Source organism: Nelumbo nucifera, chromosome 7, assembly GCF_055504915.1.
Source record: "Nelumbo nucifera cultivar China Antique chromosome 7, China Antique-T2T, whole genome shotgun sequence".
Classification (NCBI taxonomy): Eukaryota; Viridiplantae; Streptophyta; class Magnoliopsida; order Proteales; family Nelumbonaceae; genus Nelumbo; species Nelumbo nucifera.
This window is the reverse complement of record NC_142655.1, coordinates 4597657-4615809: the sequence shown is the minus strand read 5'-3', so window position 1 is coordinate 4615809 and position 18153 is coordinate 4597657. Positions and strand designations below refer to the sequence as shown.

The following is an 18153-nucleotide window of genomic DNA, read 5'->3' as shown; positions in this document are numbered from 1 at the left end:
GGATAATGGGAATGCGACCAGTCGTCTACTCAAGTAGTGATTCCATCTCCCATCCGATTCACAGACGAAAACGTAGATAAATAAAGAATCCTTCTGACCTTCTCCACACAGAAACAGCCTAGAGAATACAGCAGGCAGAGGCAGATAAGCAAAGAGTCTGTCTTGTGAACCGTATTGTAATTAGACCTGTTCATGGGCCAGGTAGCCGATGGCCCGGCCTGGTCATGTAATTAGGTCCGTGGGCCTGACCTCGGGTCTAATACAGTAAGTCCGATTGTGTTACGGGCTGGGTTTGGGATTTGTCAAAAAAGTCCGGCCTGATTCAGTATTATATATTTTATAAAATATATAATATGTATTTTATATATTATATAAAATATATAAATAATATAATATTTATTGAAATATATATATATATATATTTATAATTTAATATATACATTTTTTTATTTTTTTCTTTATAATTTCTCTCTCACTCTCTCTCTCTTCAGCCACTTCAGCAGTAGAAACAATATGGGCTAAATTTCGGGCTTGGGCCCAGGCTTGGGCTTTGGGCTTTTTATGAGGGCCGGGCTCGGGCCCAAGTTGTAGGCCCGATGGTCGGGCTGGGCTTGGGCTCGGGTTCGGGCCTTAAAAAAATCTGTTAATACAGAGTGAAAGCCTAACCCGAGCCCGGCTCGACTCGACCCATGAACAAGTCTAATTGTAATACTTGGTCAATGGTCAATGAGAGGACGTATAATGTAGTTGGCCGATTTTTACCGGTAGAACTGTAGATGATTCCAACACTGTACCAATGAAAAAGGTAGGTTTGGTTTGGCATCGCTAGGTTTAATTATTTAGAATTTAATATTAAATTATCATTGTGAGGTTTGGTTTGGCTTGATTTATCTTTATGTAGATAGAGGTAAGGTCTTCATTCTCATTATTGAGCAATATAGGACCTAGAAACTTGAAACAACACTCAATAATGAATATTTTAAGTATTTTTCCCTCACATTGCCTATAAATGAGATTCAAGGCCTTTCCTTGACTTAGGGGTGGTAAATGGATGAGATGGGTAAGGGTTAAATATCAATCCACCCATATTAATCCACCAACCCACCATGACCCATCACCAATCATACTTAAAGGGTCGTAATCCACCCTGACCCATCTATATTGACCTTTAATCATCTTCACCCATACTAACCCATCTACCCTCATTTATAGATACAAAAATGGGTCGGGATGGCTCGTATATGCAAAATAATAAATTTTGAGAGAATAATCTCTCTCAAAATTGTCACTTGACAAAAACGAGTCAAGTCAACCTGTATCCCGAAAATGCAAAAATTGTAGATAAGTGTAAAAAATTTCAAGAATATTTATTTGGGAAATTGTCTAAAACTCACAACGAGTTTTCAATATTTCTCTTAAATTCAGCACAACTTTTCAAAATGTCTAAAACTCACCATATCAGTAAGTTTTTATTTTCCAAAACTCACCTTCCGTTAGTGCACCGTTAATGCTTCTTAACAGAGGTGCCCATGTCAGACTAAATAACAATTTTCATGACCAAATTGCCCTTGAATGGTGAGTTAGAGGAAAAATGGCCTTTTTTAGTTTTCAATTTTCTTGTTTTTTTTTGCATTTTTAGTGTTTTGTTATAATTTCCAATGCTTTTTATAATTTCAGCTTTTACATTTTCTATTTTCTACAATCTATAATTTTTTTCTTTATTTTTTTTGTTATTTATTTGCAATTTCTGTGTTTTTTCTATAATTTTTGGTGTTTTTTCTATAATTTTTATTTTCTGATTTTTTTTTTCAATTTATATAGTTTCCATAATTTGAAAATAATTTTTTATTTTGTTTGAATATTCTATAATTTTTTTTATATTTTTTTTGTAATTTCTATGTTTTTATGTATTTTATATTTGGAAATATTTTTTTAAACTTTTTCCTTTTTTCATATCTAAATATTAAAATGGTAGTATGTTAACACCCATTAATTCATTTTGTATATACTTTATATTTTTCTATGAAGGTTAAAATGGTAATATATTAACACCGGTTAGCATGTTTAACGCCAAGTTAGTGACATGATGAGTTTTAGACAATTTCCCTATTTATTTATATTCTAAAAGTTTTATAATTTATATAAAATAATAAATATTTAATATAAAATAAAATGTATTTGCAATATATTACATATAAAATATATAATATTTTATAATATAAAAATATTATGTATTATATATATTTAATACTATATATTATATTATATTGTTAGTCGAATTGGGCCTAAAATGCTGGGCCCAAGCCCAACTCAGAATTTTTTGGATTTAATGCAGGCCTGGTCTAGGCCAAGCCTACACACAAAAACCTAGGGTCGGGTCCCAAAAATTTGCGGTCTATCTTAGGAGTTTAACTTGGGCAGGCCTCGTACTTTGTATAGGCCATGGGATCATTCTCTAGTGCGAGTCTGGATCTACTGATTACAATATATTACTGGCCACACTCACCCGACAACACCTTGAGAATATTGATAATGTAAAGTGTAACATGGCGAACAACGTGTTGTGTTCAGCAGATCCGAACTAGTTCTAGAGTAGCTGTGCACCTTAAAGCACCCCAAATTTTGGTTAAGTTGTGATGGTGCACGATCTGAATACTCCTAGCTGGAGGGCGATCCGGACTCCAGATGGACAATGAGCTGGATCGATCTACAAAACAGTCTATCAGAGAACCCGGGGTAGCTAATCCGACGAGGTCGCTCCGATGCTTAAGTCACAAAGTATGCTGTAAATGCGAGCTGAATGCTTGAGAGCTTGAGTGCTAGAGAGTAGAGTAATCACGCGTACCTTTGCCTTGAGATTTCGAGTCTTTATATACTGGAGTAGCCGTGAGCTTCACGAAAGAGCTCCAGGTTCTCCGGGCTGTAGAGATAAGGTTGGTTCCATTTTTGGAGGAGGGCGATACGTGGATGAGGTTTATTGTCCACCTCCGATTAAGGCGGAACCGGGATGAGTTCTTATTGTGACCTCGGGAGATTCGGGATCTGTTGGCTCATCGCGATCCAAAGAGATTCAGGATCTGTCAGGGAGGCCTTCGGAGTTTGTTATACGACGCTTCGACTCGTTAGCTCCGAGTTGGAACTTCGATTCTTCAGTCCCGAATTGGATTGGATACCTGAGGTGCCTCTACGCCGAGATGGGTTTGGAGCCGAGGTGGCTGGATACCCGAACTACGAATGTTGCAAACTGGGCTTGCCTGGTTGAGTTGTCATCCTTTAATCAGGTCGCACCTACGTGTCCCCTTCCTATTAGGTCGTGCCAAATCACCCTTCATCAAGTTGCCCTTGCCCACCTTCCCTCCATGCTATATGGGTGGGGTCTTTATCGGTTGGGATTTCGATCAGATTCAGTTACATCCGAATCATATCTGATTATTTGACTTAATCAGACTCGTATAGGATTCGGGTGTAAACTGATCCTACTCTATCATCATTAAAATAATGAAAAAAAAATAATTATTTTTAATTGATATATAAAACATTATAAAAATATGTATATTTATATATTATAAAAATATCTATATATGTACATTATTATATTACATATAATTGGACTCAGATTTTTATTGGATCAAATCACATCCAAATTCAAGTAATCTTCGTATGTTGAACGGGATAACGAATTTTTGGAGGCCGTTAACAACCCTGTATATGAGGTTGGGTTCATAGTAAGGTTCAAAATATTAATACATATCGGGAGTTTCTCGAAATGCCTTTATAGAGGGTGTATTGGGATTTCGATTGGTTCAGGGGTGTACAAACCTTAAACCGGCCCCTCTGAACCATATTTGAAAGAAAAAAAAAGAAAGAAAAAGTTATCGATACTGTTTGATACGTCTCTATCGACAATTCAACATATCAGGCGTATCGATATTTTGAACCTTGTTTCACAATACAGCGATTTTACTGTAGTAGACTCGATAGTTTATTTCCTTCCTTTCTCCACAAACTATTAGGTGCAAGCTCAGTTGGGCTCCACTCCTACAAGAAGCCAAAATAAAAAAAAGGTGAATTGCTGAAATTTCCCCTATAATGTCAGACCATTGTTGCAATATTCCTTGATGTTTGGTAATTACAATCGCCTCCCTTAAATTTTTTTACACAGCTCTAAGTAGAGTTTCTTTGTTAGAATCGTCTAATGAAGACAAGAAAAGAATTTGAAATTGCAGCTTTACATATTTGAACTATTGATATGAAGGCAAATATAAAAAATAAATCTATTTCAAAAAAGAGATTAGAAGGATTTAGGCTAACCATTCATATGAGGTGATCATTTAAAAAATAAATATTTTTTATTAAAATTAATTGCATGAATATTTTAATTTATACCTTTTTATGCCTCTTTTTAGAAGATTTTGACTAAATAGATCTACTTACAACTATATTAAAAAATTCAGAAAAAGTAATTACAATTAACAAGCTGCATAGCAGATTTCAGCAATTTACCCAAAAATCCTCCTGAAAGAAGCATCTAAATTCCGACCATGAACATGTTATGTAGCACGTTTGTCATGTGAAGTATGACATATAAAATATTATTTATCACATGACTGAGGTTCTATCAAAACTTGGCTACGTGATTGAGAAGATGACCACACACTCATCTATCACGTGATTAAAAAGGCAATAAGTAGAAAATCCATTATTCGTCACGTGACTGATAGATATTTCTTTGAAAAATTGGTTAGGTGGCCTTGTTACTTTGCTATCCCAATCGGCGAATCCCACTTCACATCTGCTGCCTCCAATGAATCATGGACACACACCGGTGGTCAAATCAAAGAAGTACAAATCACTATGAGATTTTACATTTATTAATTCAAAAGGTTTTTTTTTGATAAAACATTTAATTCAAAAAGCTTATGTATCGTGTAGGGTTTCTGATGCACTAATTAATAATCAAATACAACCAAATTATTATGAAAAGATCAAGACAATACAGAGATTTCTGTGGTTCAAGGGAGGATCCTATGGTTTGTAAAAAACGAACCGGTGACCGAATCGGTCAGGGGTTCGGTTACCGGTTCAAATGGTCCGATTGTTTGACCTGAACAGCCGGTCCATTCTAACAAAAAAATAAAAAAAAATAAATAAATTGAAAAATAGTCAAAATCGTTCGAACGGTTAATCAGCCGGTTCAACGGTTTGTTGACCAAAATCAGCGGTTTTGAAGGAAAATGGAACCGGTCAGGTGACTGGTTTCCGTTTTTTCGGTCTGACCGTCCGGTCCAGTCCGGTTTTGAAAACAGTGGAGGATCCCTACAGAAAATTTTCATTTTTTAATAAATTTTGCATAGCAAAGAATTTCAATATACATGGAGACCACTCTTACCTTGTGGAATTGGAATCAAAATCTTTTGAAATTGGAATTAGAATAGTTTGTTTTTATGATCTATTTGGTTCATATAGGAATTGGAATCAACTAAAATGAAATTTCATTCTTTAGAGAGGGAGAGATGGAAAAATGCCACTCCACTAGAAATGAGAATGAGATTTCGATTTCACTTAACCAAATAGTTGTAATTGGAATTAGCCATTCCAATTTTGATTCCAGACCTCTATTCTTGCAAACCAAATGAGCCCTATATAATTTAATATCATCTCAAAGAACTGCTTAATATAAAAGCTTAAGCTGTTAGATAAAATCGTTGAATGGATTTTTATTATATAATAAGGTGAAGAATATTAAATATACAGTCAAATGCATCAACATCTCAAGACCATCATCTGCAATAAAAATACAATTGGTATCAACTCCACTTTCTTCAATATTCCATGCCCAAAATTCAATATAATTCTTAGTGACACTGCAACTACCACAAACTTGTTCCCAAATTTCTTAGATAACATACAATAAAAGTCAGTTGTGCACCATCCAGAACTCCATTTTCCAATCTGTATTGACTCTCCTATAAATCGTGCTACTGCATCAAATCCTATATTATAACCACCTTGCTAGTAAATCAGCATCCTTTTCAGTTGCGTTACACAAACACATCTCCTTTGCTGGCGTTGTTTCTACTTTTCATCACTAATCTTATTTACTTTTTAATTTTTCACCACTAATCTTATTTCCTCATCTGCAATTTCAGATTTCTGAGGTGAATTGCAGAAGGGTATCAATTAAACTAGGAGGTTATCAATTAAACTATGAGGTTATCAATTGGAGAAGGGTATATCAAGATTTTAAAAACTGACCTGGAATGGGAACCATTCTGGTTACTGGTTTTTGGGTCGACGATTCGACTGTCTTATTTGAATGGATGTCCTATTTCAACTTAAAAAATAAAATAATTAAAATAAAAATAACAAAAACTGTTGAACGGATCAAATGGGTGGATCAACAAATCATTGACCAAATCAAGTGTTTTAGGCCAAGGAGAGGGTTAAGGGTAAAATGGAACTGGTTGCTTGGACGGTTCTCATGCCAAACAGTCCGACCATCTGGGTCAATCTGCATTCATTTCTATTAATAAGATTAAGAACGAGAGAGAGAGAGAAAGAGGTTTTATCTCATTGCTCTCTCACTCTTTTGCAGAATTTACACTCAAATCATTTCCACTGCCATAGGTTTGCATCATAGCAAATTTATTTGGATTACAACCAAACACAGCCTAAAGTTCGATTAATGTAAAAAGGATAGATTCAAATCTTGGAGTTCATGTTTGTATCCATCACAAGTAATTATTCATTTGGTAAGGGTACAAATTTATTGTTGGAACTCAACATTTGTATTTGCACCGAACATTTTTGTATTTATTTCAAATGGAGCCTTATCTTAATTTCGGAAAAATACAAATACAAATATAAGATTTATAAATACCATATATGAGGTTTTACATTGAAGAAATTTGTATTTCCATTCTCCCAAACTGAAATTAAGGTAAGAATTCACTTTCTTTAAAATTCTATTTTCCACTATTCAATTCTCTTAATTTGCTACTACACTCTGTATCGTCCCGCACTCAAAAGAACGAATTAGCCTTCGTCAAAGGACACTAGATTATTAACAAGAAAAACAAAACACAAGGGACCCTTTGAGACAGGCATTTAATTTCTAGACGACTATCAACACCCAACCATTAGATTTTTAAGTCAAAGAGTCACGTCGGCGTGAAGGTTGATATATACAGACGTTTAATTAATCCAGACAAATGGACAATGAACACCTACAAACGAGTTGCGTTTGAGCATTTGTGTTCCGTATTTTCATCAAACACAGCTTCTGGCATTTTCGTATAGGGCCCAGTACCCAGTTTAAAAGGCCAAAAATCACATCCATAAGCCCTCTCAAACGGGCATTTTTTGGCTTTCAAGAGTTTTACCAAACATGGTTTTATGATGTTCCAGGTTTCTCAGGCTCTCAGCTCATGCAATGCCATAAGCTGCTGTGTGAAATTCCTCCCAAATAGGCACACATGGAGCGGGATCATCTGTCTTCCTACATGGGGTGCTACTTGGGCGGGTTGAGTTGGGTGGACGACCAACCCAGGTCCAATCTTAAAGGTTCTAACCTCAAGCTTGGGCGTAGCCCAGCCTCACTAAGGTTAAGTCCAAGTTTATCAACCTAAGACCAACATAAGCTTAACCTAGTACAACTTGAGCTGGACTTAAAATTAGGTTGGGCATACCCAGCTTAGTCAAGTGACAGACCAATGGTGGCATGTTTATATTTCACCAGGTGGTCTCTGAATTGTTCTACAACAATGGTCTCGGATAATATTTTCCTGTTACATTAGCCCTATCTCCCGCGTGAAACTATGAACATATTTTTGGAAGGTACATTTGTCTTATGATTGGATCGTGGTCTCTGTCGGGAGCTCTTATCCTGTGAACCCGTGGGTTCATGGGAAACATGAACCTTTGAACGAGAGGTAAACGTGTTTCATGTCTTAACCGGGAATTAAGAGGGACTTTCTCCGTTACCAGTTGTTCGATTGGTTGAACCGGTGATAGAACAGGATTTGGCCTTCCCTCTCATATTAGAACTCCACTCGCACCCCCTCTTTCATTCAAACCTAGCCATGTTGCCAGATCATTGGCAATCAATTAGGATGTTTATGGTTCGGTTAACTGAATCATGGGCAAGTTTTGCAAATCGAATCGGTAGTACTGATTTTTACATTTCTCCAAATTGAAACCGAACCAGTATTTTGATTTTTGATTGGTTCGGTTCTTCGATTTTTCAGTTTTTTTATATTTATAATATATATTATATAAATATATATAATATTATATTATAAATAATAAATGATATATAATGTATTTATAAATAGATTATTATAAATATAATATAAGTATATATATAATATATAGAAAAATTGTGACATATATTAAAAAAATATATATACCGGTCGGTTCAGTTAACTATTGGTTTTTTTGTAGATTAATCGAAAATTGAATCAGTGCTTCGATTTTTCAAAAATTTCAAATCAAAATTGAACCGATTGGTTTGATTAACCGCATTTTGCGTTTTAATTTGATTTGGTTCGATTTTTTGATTTTTCATGAACACCCCTAGCAACCAACACCAACTGACGTCCGACAGGAAAGGATCAATCAGTGATATATCGACGGTAAACTGCTGCTGCTCCTCCTTCCCTGCAAACTAAATGAAGAAGAGTGACTTATGATGCAACAATCAGTCTGATATCTTTAAACATCAGCAGAAACATGAAATACAAATTCAAGTTCCTGATTCAAAGCTCCAAAATCTTCCTAAGAAACCAATGAACCTAGAATCTTTAGGTCTCCGATAAAAAGAGGAGACCACCTTATTAAGCAGAAAATCCATTCTCAATAAGAGATTTGACAGTTCCCATCCACCGAATGAACTCGGCCCTTTCTTTGTTCATCATCTGTTAACATAAGATAAGAAAACAGGTCCTTAAAATCAGATCACCTGTTCATCGGTAAAAACTTTCTGAATCCCCAAGCAGTTCGGGCATGCAGAGCATATGAACTCCAGAACATCGATCGCAGCCCTCCCCCTTGGAAACATCGACAGTGAAGTTCACGTCTTCCCCTTGGGCATCATCCCTGGATTTGGGAACGGGAATGGGCCCATCAAAGTTTTGCACAGTCTGATTGAAACTGGGCTTTAAAATATATAAAAAAAAAATAATAATAACAACGAGGGTTGACCGGTTGAGAGGTGGGCATGGGTGTTCACACAGTTTCTGTGGTTTTCAAAGAATTTGGAGTCCGGATGAGCTAGAAAACAAAGATGTGTACACTGAACCATTAACACACCAATGTTCTTTACCCATGCATCATGTGTGAAACTCTTTTTTTTGGGGTCTTTATTCTTTTAAGTGAATATACATTCATACAACATTACATCAACAATTCTTTTTTTTTTTTTATGTAGATGATTATAGCGATACTTACGCTGCACACGAGCACCAACAACTGGACTACCCCTCGGTGTGTATGAAACCCTAATATGCTCGTGGGCCTCATGTTTGCATAACACTATCGTCAGAAGGTTAATTTAGATTGTATTTGGATAAGCTTCAATATTTATATTTTTAAAGCCCAAGAGTATAAAGCGGGATTTTAGGTTGTGTGCTTTAGGGCTTAAAAGTATTCCGACTTTGGATTATAATGTTTTCCGAACATTTTTTTACTCAAATTTGTTTTCTCTGACTAAAAAGCTTAAAAGCATAAGCTTATCCAAATATAGCCTTACTCGTTGAAGCTTCTTTTGACACAAATCACGCACATAAATGGACCACGTCCTTTGACTTTGGGGTAAGGTGGTTCTAAAATCCATTAAGATAAATGTAGCTCTATAATAATAATAATAATAATAAGTGATAATTAGTTAGAGAGCTAGAAGCCATATGTTTATCATCAATAACTTAACGCCATTTTAGAGAATCAGGATTTGCTTCTCAAAAAATGCACCTCATACCAAATTCATAGCATATTTTACTATGTATTTAAAACATCTTCTCATAAATGTGCTCGATATGTGACTGGAATGCGTTGTGATATTGATATGAGGGAGACAATGTGACGGACAGATCCAGACTTCATTTTGGGTGGCACCCTGTTTCAAAACATCTTAATACTGTCCCTAGGCCGCTTGTAAGGATGAAATGGCAGCCATGTCCATGTGGTCTAGTAATTATACATACACAATTAATTTCCATAAGTGCATTTATCTTTGTTTACTTTTCAACACAAGTTTTCTTTCCTCATTAAATGCTTTGAATATAAAAAGTAATTGACATCGCTAAGTTGTCAATACCCAACATCATTAATGGTCTCAAATACCAAAAGCTTCTCAATTAAATGCCTGTCTCCTGTCGGTGGCTCCATTTAATAGGGACATTATTTTGATCTTACTACTCAATATCTCATAGCTAGGTCTGTAATTGCATTGGATCAGAGTCCGTAAAGGATATTTTAATCCAATTTGACAAGAATCTGATCGATTTGAATTCGACAAGAATCCATCGGATTTCCAATATTATGATTGGATTCAATTTGGATTGTAGTAAAAAGGCTTGATGATATAATATAAATAATATCTTATATTTTTTATATAATAATATTTATATATAATATTTCATAGCTAATGAATTAAATCGGATCGTGGCAGATTGGATCAAGGTATATTTAAATTCAATCCGTTAGTTAAATAAGGGGATATTTGCAACCGCGGCCGTTTAAAAAAAATGGTGTCATGTCGAATCACAAAAGCATTTCAACAAATGCCAATATATATGAATGTTTGATTTAGGCATTTATTGAAAAATCGGGCATGTCTCATAAATCGGGACCCCACCGATGTATGAAACATCAAATTATGCATCGATGAACCGTTTCCCCCAATGGTTGACTGATGTGTATCCTATGTGGTGCTTACCTGTCAGCACATACATGAAAAATGGTGATGAAAATCACCTTACCAAACAGCATAGTGTTGTTCACTGCCTACGTGACAGAAGCGTTTTTTTATGAAAAATAGGTCTTGGAAACATGGACGTTTTTTTTTGAAAATCGATCCCAAAAAGCATCCACACTTCCAAACACCATCTAAATTGACTTTTCTGATTTGATTCGATTTATTAGGTTCAAGGGAGGTATCCAAAATCGGGATTACCGGATTAAATTTGGACTCAATGAATATGATCGGATTCGAAACATATCCAGTTTATTTGCAGTCATACTCAAAGGCTCAAAGCAGTGGGGATCAAGACCCATTAGACCCATTAGCTGTTGTTTCCTGAATCCTGATCCTACACCAGCCATGAGGTCCATGATCCATATTGTCATTTCTCTAACTAAATTGCAGTTTGAAAATGCATATTTCATTTGAGTATGAAAAAGTCTCATTTGATCTATTGTCTCCTACATGGTAAGAAAATTAAAAAAGATTTATGCATTTTTAAGTTAGATAGTTCACAAATCATTTACTCATGGTTCATTCTCTTTGCTGAGAAAGCACGCGATTCATATGGATCAATTAATGGTTGACCCCTCAAATTGGGTACATACGACATATTCTTTAAATAAATCCACATCAACCCTATACCCCACTGTGTATCGAGGGTTGTGATCTGCTGCAAAGTCATGTACAATAGGCTACATAACCAATCAAAGATGAACAAGCCAAGATCTGTACAGCTGGGGTCCAATCCGGATTGGTGTATTGAACTCTTCCATGAAACACTTGCTATTGAAGTAATAACTTTGAGACTAGTGGATAGAATTTTACCACATAAATGGGTGATCCTAGGCTGAAATGTAAATCGGGCTGGGCTAACATGGGCTAATATTAGTTGGGGCTCAGCTCTCTAGTCTATTCCTCTTTCTGTGGGCTGAACTCTGCCTAAGTATTGGACCTTCACAAGGCCCATGTAAGTGTATGAATGGATTTTGGACACTCTAATTTCATCTTGCGTTGCAATATTCTTAATTAGTGTCTAATTTTAAACTTTGTGGTTTCTATTCTCATTAGAATAGCTCCAGTCCTTATCACTTGGATTATCTGTAATTCTGTCAATTTTCTTTAATGTTGTGTTCCTATAAATCTATTTACTTAAAGCAAAACTTCATTCTTGTTAAGCAATTGTGGTATTTTGTAGCTTCATTGGTTGGTCTGCTGTAGTTTGCACCTGCTACATTAACCCAATATTTCTTTCATTCTCAGACCTTGTGTTTTACTAAGCATTCCTGTTTCTTTGCCCCACTTGCCAATCTTTTCTTAAATCATATATTTATCTCCAAAATGGTCTTGGAAAAATTTCAGAGTGTTCAGGTCTTAAATTGTTTGAAAAAGAATCTATTGTTGTCAAGCCTACAGGTATTCTGGGAAGTTTTATATGATCTAAATGGAATAATTTGTTGATTGGCATTTCCTGTTTGCTAGCTCGTTACTGTATAAATGGTTTGACCTTCATTTTATCCCTTCCAAATTCTCTATATCCCTTCTGTTTGCTGATGCTTGCTTGCTATTAAAGTTAACTTCTATGCTGTGGAATTTATGGTTAACGTTTTAACTTCTCTGCTCATATTTTATATTTTAGCTCTATCTTTCATTACAGAAGACGTAATAAGCTAAGGTTCAGTTTGGGAAGAGTGCAAATACAAATATGTACAGTGCAAAATCTTGTAATTGTACTGTACATATTTGTATTTGCAATCTTCCCAAACTGAGCTTAGGAAAAAAAATATAAGGTACATTAATTCTTATTTCGTTTGTATATTCTTGTGCTTTTCACCAGTTCATGGACAGGGATAACCATGAGCAACTGACAGCCACTAGATACCAAGGATAAAGTGAGTTTACATCTGCACCCCACATGCACATCTCACTTCTCAGCATGCATTGGGAACATCTTCTGTACTTGTCACTAGGAGATGCCTGCATTGGACGCGCCTGTGGGGCACAGATGTGAACTTGGATAAAGCAGCAGAATATTTACAAGGAGACATGATCAACCCTAACGGCACACACACCAGGAAAAAAAACCTAATGCCCTAAAATTCATGCCAATATTTTCAATTCAACCTTCTGGGAATAGTTCACTGCTTCAATGGCTAATTGGGATATCTTTGAGGTAGTAGAGAGCAGGAAATTAGAAATATAATATTACCTATTTATGTATTTAAATGATTAAATCTCCAACTATATATATGAATACAAGCATGGCAATGAGGAACCGTATACATTACCAGGTAAGAATAGTTGGTTGAAGAGACAATATGGTTCAAATTAGCATGGTAATGAGAAGAAAGGTCAGCACTCAGTAGCTAGGCCATGCAGGCTGTAGACTTATTATTTTCTTGCAAAAAGATAAATCCGAATTTGCAATTCAACTTATCTGCATTCCCATGTTTTTGCATTAACATGAATGAAATTAGGCTCTGTTTGGTTCGTGGGAATAGGGGTCTGGAATCAGAATCAGAATGGGCCCAACTGTTTGGTTGGGTGGAATCAAAATCCCATTTCCATTCCTGCTGGAATGACATTCCCCCATTTGAGGGAATGTCCATTCCCTGCCTCTCCCTTGGGAATGAAATCCTATTTCTGCTGATTCCAATTCCCATTGTCATTCCTGTCTGAATCAAATAGACTATAGGAATGGAGCATTCCGGTTCCAATTCCGACTGCGGACCCTTAGGATGAAAACAAACTAGGAATACTCAAAGGAAACAGATAACATGTCATAAATCTTAAAAGACAGACAAGCAATGAGAAAAGAAAGAAATGAAGAAACAGAAAGCACACACACTCATAACATCTAGCTAGTTGTTTATTCGCAAGCACAAACTTCGTAGTTCAAAGTTCATACATGGAAACAGTTTTGTACTAAAATGATTCCAGTATTCCACGATGAGATGCAATTAATCTCCCAATGTCTCATCCAATATAATTCACCGTTAATAGTACATCTGTCCTTGAGAATTGAGATAGCAATCTTATCTGGCTGGGTTTTCTCCACTGTTGAAATGTTACCTGTGGACCATGCATATACCATCCTGTTCAGTGGTAATAAGATTTGACTGTATAAATGGTTTGCAGCAATGTCAATACGAGCAGTATAGTTGCAGCTACTACAGAGATAATCGTCCATGGATTCTTGCACTGACCACGCAACAATTCTGCCCACCATCTCGGCCAACTTCTGTTATAATATTCATTGATATCACGGCACTCATTGACATAGCGGAACTTACTGAACTCGCGGAACATATTTTTGCAGAGTGTGTTAAAAAGAAGTGCCGGTACTTCGTAATCCCCTGCAACGTTCTGGATAATTCCATATTCCTGGAGTAAGCTCACATCCTCGGAGGTGTCAATAAGCCAATCCATAAAGTAAGCATACTGTGTGAAGTATTGCTGAGTACCATCGTACATACGCTGCTCATAGGCAATGAGATTCCGGAGGAGATAATTAGTCCAGTCATGAATTTCTATTCTTGAGATCTTCAGCACTCCATTCTCAAATTCTATGTTGAATCAGCACTCTGCATCAACACCCTTCAGCTTAATTCCCGCCTTATGGAGCTTTGTAGCATGAGGGAATTCAAGTGAAGGGATCTCAGTCTCAGAACGCGAGCGGTTACAACAATTTTTCCTAGCAATGTTGGAGACATGGCTTTTGTGTATGTAGTCAAGCAAATGTTTTATGTTAGTTATGCCAAAATGATGGATACCTTTTGGCAAGAATGGTTGCAGTGCCATCTGAGCACTCTTAATAAGGGTTAGATCTCTGGGCTCTTTGATTTCATCGTACAGCATTTCAAGAACAGAAAAGGGAAGTTGGTTTTCAACCAATATCAAGTCGAGTAGAATATAATCACGCCATCTGGGAATAGGATCTTGATCGTGTATTGAAATTTCATCTTGTCCAAGACGGATGAAGAACTCAATGATAAAAGAACCACCTAGAAGCATCAGCTTCACAAATTCATCTTTATTAAGAGGAGAGAGGATTTCATAGAAACGCCGAGCCTCAGGTTCTAATTCTTCCATCTTTTTGATCATTGAAGAATAAGCTGCATTGATAGCCTCCGGATTATCAAGCTCTTCCTTATTGATTGTCCTTTGCAGAAAACTTTGTAGATACTGCTCTTTGTATCCTATCATTCTTTGCGGTCTTTTTCTCTGAAGGTGAAAGGGGTCAATTGAGATTAACTGAGGCTTATAAGCGTGTTTATCTACTTTGCGCATTGCCTCTAGAACTTGGAAGATGCAACCATTACAAGGGTTGCCAAGCGGATCAACTAGCAGATCTTCGGTAGATCTGCTCGCCTCTCCTCGATGTTCCCCTGACCCTGATGATCTCCCTCACAACCTTCTTTGCGATAGTAGTTGCGCTTATCGCCACCGCCACCTCCATAATATAATCTTTAATCCACACAATATGCACCTTTAAACGAGCAAAGCCAAGTACATAATAAATTGAGAAAATTTGCTACAACCCGAAATCCAAACAAAAAACTTTATCCTGCAGCATGTGTTTGGGATTTGACCGCAGAATTGGTAGTCTCAGTTCTTTAAATTTCTGGAATTTAGTTGGGAGACAACCAGGTTTGATTGATTTAGAACTACTGGAAGCTACAAGTCCAGCGCATTCCGACATCAACTAGTAGTCTATCTAATTACAAGCTGAATCCTGAATGGTATTACGGTTTGGAAAAATGTTTCTAAATCAAGAGTCAATTCACAATAAGAAAAGTCACGAGCCTGAGGCTAAGACGCAACTCAGGCTCGATTGGATTGGGTTAAGGTGAATTCAAGCCCAACCTAGTGCAGTGCAAGGGTATAATGCCTATGAGAAAATCCTTCATTGAACATGCACAAATTGTTTGGAAACCTAATTCCCAGTCTCAATTGCAATTCCATAAATAGTCATCAACATAATTAGAGTACGAAACAGATCTTACCTCTGCAACCACCTTGTCTAGAAAGCTCCTTGCCTTGATTGATTGTAGGAAATAATCCAGTTGAGAGGCTTTCCACTTCGCACACAAAATGCATTAAAATATTAGATTACCGGAGGCACTGTAGACTGTAATATTCTTCAAGACCTGCTAATAAAGCTTTCGTTTCTGCATCGTAGCTGGAAAACAGAAAACTGCCCAGCAAGGTTTGCCTTCAGTCAGTAATGGTTTCTGCTGTGGTGAGTTTGAGGATGAATGCTCTTCCTTCCTGATCTGAGATTGGATCAAAAGAGTCGTCAACTTGTTGGCTGTGGGTGCTAGATAGTATAAAAGTTGGCCTTGTGAGTGTGTAGGGGTGAGCATTATTTGGGTTTTACTTTATTCTGCTTCGTGTCTTAATTTACTTCATTTGTACTGCAACCAAATAAGATAAGCTAAAGTTAAAGTTTGACACAAAAATAAGTCAGAATTTACACTCAAATCATTTAATAATTTAATACGACAGGAATAAGACTGGTGACTCTTGGATTTGGAAAGTTTTGATTAAAGGTTTCAAAGTTCAGGATGGATTAATTATGGCTATAGCTTAGGAGGATTTTTGGGTGTGGCCTGACACATATATAGAATGGTAAGAGGTCATCCAAGTCTATCTACAAATTCTTAAATTCTTAGATAAATCAAACATGAACGCTCCCTCTAACTTTTTCAAGTTCATTTGGACTATTCCTTGCCAACCTAGAGTGAAGTTCTTCATGTGGTTATTTTTCCTTGGGAAACTCCTAGTGAGAGCTAAGTTGGACAATAGAGGGCTTAGATTCCTACAAACTGTGACTACTGTTCTCACAACATTGAGACCTTAGATCACCTGTTCAGAAGTTGTGAGTTTAGAACAAATATTTGGAATGAGATTTCTCATAACCTTAATGTTGTTCAAGAACAACCTTTATCACTCATCTCTCAGATGAATCAAAAAAGAAGAAGAAGAATTTCTACAGAAGACTTGTCGCTGCAACATTATAGAAGAAAAGATATATCCAAAAACCAAAATGGTAGTAATAAATGCAAGCTCACCTTGTGTTTTCCAAGATATTTCCTTTGTTGAGAGAAAACGGTGAAATGAGAGATTGCTTTGCCAAAGTATCCAAAAGATGGCGAAAGGAAAGTTTTCCCTGTTTTCTTCTTCATCATGTGAAACTTGAAACTTCAGGCAAATTTATGGACCAGTCACTATGCTATTTTGCTCTTTTTCTTGTTCCCTTCACAACATATATATAATATAAATCTCTGTTAACCTTGTCATGTGCTGATCAAGGTTTAAAATTTCGAAACGATACACCCGATATGGGGCGTATCGTATCGTATCTTTGGAAAACAGATACGGGATACACATGGAAATCAGGCATCTCGTCTTTTTTTCATGCGTATCGGACCCGTATTGAACCATATCGGGGGCATATTGGGGCATATCGGGGGTGTATCGGTAGCATATCGATGAAAAAGATACAACCAAAAACTGAAAAAAAAGGGAAAAAGTAAGGTTCTTTTCCCTGAAATAAGCCTTCTGTCACCCCCAAGTGACTCTAAAATTTCAAACCTCATTCCTAGAGTGCTACATTTACAAAAATTTGCAAGAAATAAGTGTGAATTGTTAATTTTTTTTTAAATTTTCAATTTTTGAAAAAATATGACAAAAATAGGTAAGTTTTTTCAAATTTTTTACAATATATTGTGATTTCTTTTTTTCTTGAATGTTTAAATTTATGTTGATCTACATTTCTTACATTCAAAATCATAATTTTTTATGTTATTAATAAATTTATGAAAATTTCATGAAGATATTTGGAAATAATATAAATTAGTAAAAAATTTGAAAATATAATTTTTCTCTACCTATAAAGACTAAATATGTTTTAGATCTATGGATTTATCTATCATATCCATAGAGCAATTGGAATTTCTTCTTTAGTATTTTTTTTGATTTTTTTATATTCTTAGAATAAAAAATAAATAATAATTAATTATATTTTATCATTTGATCACAACAATTGAATATATTATAATTCTATGGATGATCTATCATATCCACAGACCAATTGAAATTTCTTATTTAATAATTATTATTTTTTTATTTTTAGAATTAAAAAATAATTAATTAATTAATTATATTTTATCATTTGATCATAATGACTGAAT

The 18153-nt window shown here is 35.7% G+C and overlaps 1 long non-coding RNA gene across 1 annotated transcript; it reads right to left on the bottom strand.

Annotated features, from left to right (window-relative positions):
• Positions 1–13784: 13784 nt before the first annotated feature.
• Positions 13785–16309, bottom strand: LOC104597754 (uncharacterized). Its single transcript, XR_016078363.1, has 2 exons — positions 15964–16309; positions 13785–15446 (listed from the first exon to the last, which is right to left on the bottom strand). It is a non-coding gene; the product is annotated as an uncharacterized LOC104597754 (long non-coding RNA).
• Between the last annotated feature and the right edge of the window lie 1844 nt (positions 16310–18153).